Source organism: Nomascus leucogenys, chromosome 4, assembly GCF_006542625.1.
Source record: "Nomascus leucogenys isolate Asia chromosome 4, Asia_NLE_v1, whole genome shotgun sequence".
Taxonomy (NCBI): Eukaryota; Metazoa; Chordata; class Mammalia; order Primates; family Hylobatidae; genus Nomascus; species Nomascus leucogenys.
Genome location: NC_044384.1, coordinates 109,184,870 through 109,188,461, shown reverse-complemented (window position 1 = coordinate 109,188,461; position 3,592 = coordinate 109,184,870). Strand labels below are relative to the sequence as shown.

The 3,592-nt window shown below is 45.4% G+C and overlaps 1 pseudogene; it reads left to right on the top strand.

Moving 5' to 3' along the window:
• The first annotated feature begins 454 nt into the window (after window positions 1–454).
• Window positions 455–2,208, top strand: LOC100603137 (annotated as a pseudogene).
• The last annotated feature ends 1,384 nt before the right edge of the window (window positions 2,209–3,592 follow it).

Here is a 3,592-nt window from a genome sequence, read left to right as displayed (position 1 = left end):
TAAATGATAGAGTTCCAGTGTTATGGAGTGAAAAGGTCAGCAAATGCTCTCTTCAAAAACAATGACAAAACTGTAAAAAAATCATTTCAGGGCTTTGGAATAGACCAAAGGCAAACAACAAAATGAAGAGCATTTATTTATTTAAAACTGCTGAACTTTGGGTAAGAATAGTAGGAGTCTAGTTTTGCTTAAAACGAAGTTTTAACATGATTATAAGGGAAAGAGGGAAGATGTTATCTCATGCAGCTGTCATCACGCTAGAACTTCTCATTCATTCTCAAAAACATTTAAACACACAAATGACACATGGATATTTTCTCATGACAAAATGGAAAAACAATATCAATACAATGAAATTCCACATTGATTCTCATCTTTCATTCTCATTTCTCTTCTTTGATAGTAATGCAGCTAGGAAGGTAATGTATTTTGTGTTTGTTTTGATATTAAATAAATGATATCACAATGTCCTATACCACTGCTGCTGGAGCTGCATCTGCAAACTCCGGGGTCAGTTCCTGTGGCCCCAGTGGCACCAGTGGCGGGGAAGCTGGGTGCTCCAGTGACCCACCCAGGGAATGATGATGAGGCGAGTGAGGATGAAGCCACAGTAAAGTGGCTTCGTCAGGAGACGTGTGTCTGTGAGAAATGCTCTGCAGAGTTCTTTAGCATCTCTGAGTTCCTGGAACATAAGAAAAAATCACACTAAAAATCTGCCTGTTCTCATCACGAATGACAGCAAGAGGCCAGTGTCTTCAGAGGACTTCTCCAGAGCTGTACTTAGCTACCAACCACCCAGTCCAAGCAGTGAGTGAAGACAGTTGTGGACTCTGCGATGTACCTAAAGACAGAGACTGTCCTGCCGCCGCCCCCAAGACATAAGTTATTTACCCAAAGGCAAAGTGGCCAACACAAATGTGACCTTGCAGGCACTATGAGGCACCAAGGTGGCGATGAATCAGCAGAGCGCAGATGCGTTGCCTGTCCCAGTGCCCATGTGTGCTTGAGCAGATCCTATGTCTGCAACAGGAGGTACAGCAGGTCCAGCTCACCCAGCGGATCGCATCCAGGTGCACATGTGGACCTCCCATGCTCTCCAGTTTGGTGGTGGGTGACGACATTGGGCAGTCGCATGTCCCAGCACGTTTCTATGGCTGTGACTTTGCTCAGCCAGAAAGCTGGAACCCAAGGTCTGTCTCTGGATGCCTTGAAACAAGCCAAACTACTTAAAGCCAACATCCCTTCTGCCAACATTCCTTCTGCCAACATCCCTTCTGCCGCCAGCTCTCTGTCCCCAGGGCTGACACCCTTTGCTCTGAAGCCGGATGGAACCAGGTTGTTCCCAAACGTCATGTCTCCTCTCCCAAGTGCTTTGCTTCCTCAGACACCGAGCTCGGTCCTCTTCCAGAGTCCTTTCTCCACTGTCGCGCTAGACCCATGCAAGAAAGCGAAGAGGAAGCCACCGAACATCTCCACAGTCGACGTCAAACGCAAAGATGAGGCGGTCCTCTACAAGCACAAATGTCAGAGCAGTCTCCCTTCCATGTTTATCTGAGCCCAGCCAACCTATGTCAAAGTTGAAGTTCCTGGCACCTTTGTGGGACCCTTAACATTGTCCCCAGGATGACTGCTTTGTTAGCAGCCCAGTCACGCCGACAGGCCAAGCAACATGGCTGCATGTGGTGTGGGAAGAACTTCTCGTCTGCTGGCGCTCTTCAGATTCACGGGTGGACTCACACTGGAGAGAAGTATTTTGTATGCAACATTTGTGGGCGAGTTTTACCACCAAAGTCAACTTCAAGGTCCATTACACGATCCATGGGGCGAACAATAACTCAGCCCGCTAGTGGGAGGAAGCTGGCCATTGAGAACACCATGGCTCTGTTAAGTACAGATACAAAAAAGTCTCAGAAATGTTTCCCAAGGAAATCCTGGCCCCTTCGGTGAATGTGGACCCTGTTGTGTGGAACCAGTAGACCAGCATGCCCAATGGCAGTCTGGCCATGAAGACCAATGAGATCTCTGTGGTCTGGAGTGGGGATGTTCCTAACCTCCTGGTTTCCTTGGGGGCCAGCTCCATTGTGAATAACACCACCGTCTTCAAGATGGGTGGCTCCCAATCAGACATCAGTGCAGATATGGAAAAACCAGGTGCTACTGACAGCGTTCCCTCACTTCCTGGAAGAAAACAAGATTGCAGTCAGCTAAGCTAAAGGAGAACTTGCATGGAAGGAGAAATGCAGACAGCGTGAAATCTCTAGAATCTGCTTTTTTGGTAAACACTCATCTCCCGTTTTCTTTTTCTTACTGATATGCAAATGATGTTTTTGAAGGTTGTGACCACAACCTCAGGCAAGTCCCACAATCACGACTGTTGCTATGCTGCTTTGCAAAAAATTGAAAAATCAAACAACAACAAATGTTCATATCAAAACAAATAAAGACTGGCATTAAAAACAAATTTTGGAAAGAAGCGGGTCTTGCAAAGTAGCTTTTGTACTTGTGACAAACTGTATACATAGAACCTTTGTACAACCTAGAATTTTTTCCAAAGACTGGTTACCTATTTCAAGGTAGAACCGTTGGAACTTGCCGAACCAACATAGAAAAGACGATGACTTAGCCTAATTGAGGGGAGAGGGGTACTGTATACTTCCATGATGACTGTATGTGGGTAAAAGGACAAGGTCTGCCATCTATTTAGGGGCCTATTTATATACCCCAACCCTGTTCCCATCTTATTGTTTGTTTTTCTGAATGTACTTAAAAAAAATAAAACTGAGGTTGTAGAATTATAAAATTGCTTCAGCATTTTTTTTTTTTTTTTTTTTTTTTTGAGATGGAGTCTCACTCTTTCACCCAGGCTGGAGTGCAGTGGCGTGATCTCGGCTCCCTGCAGCCTCCACCTCCTGGGTTCAAGTGATTCTCCTGACTCAGCCTCCTGAGTAGCTGGGACTACAGGCATGCACCACCATGCCTGGCTAATTTTTTTGTATTTTTAATAGAGACGGGGTTTTACCATGTTGGTCAGGCTGGTCTCAAACTCCTGACCGCAAATGATCTGCCCACCTTGGCCTCCCAAAGTGCTGGGATTACAGGCGTGAGCCACTGCGCCTGTCCTGCTTCAACTTTAGAACCTAAGTCGGATGTCCTCAGATGGACTTACGGTAGTCCTTACGGAGTCAGTGTGTGTGTTTCTGCTTAAATGCAGTCCAGTTGGAGCCCGGAGAGTGCCAGTGTCCTCCCCACACTTCCCAGGTGCTGTCCTCTTCCTGAACCCCAGAAGAGGTGGGCACCTGAGCGGGGAATTTCAGGTGACTTACTTTAGTCTGTCGGTGCCTACTCTATTGAAGAACTGGGTTTTCATTCTTGAGAAGAAACTCATGGAAGGATGTGTTTCCTATCACAGGTTCACATACTAATTTTTTTTTGGTGAATTTCCTTAATTCAACAAAATTGGGACTTAAGCCAAGTAATTATGAAGTTTTTTTTTGTTTTCTTCCTGAATATTTCATAAAGGCTACAAAGTTGGAATAGGCAATTCCTGGGTGTAAAAGCTTTAGTTTATCTACCTCATTTATTTTAAAATTCT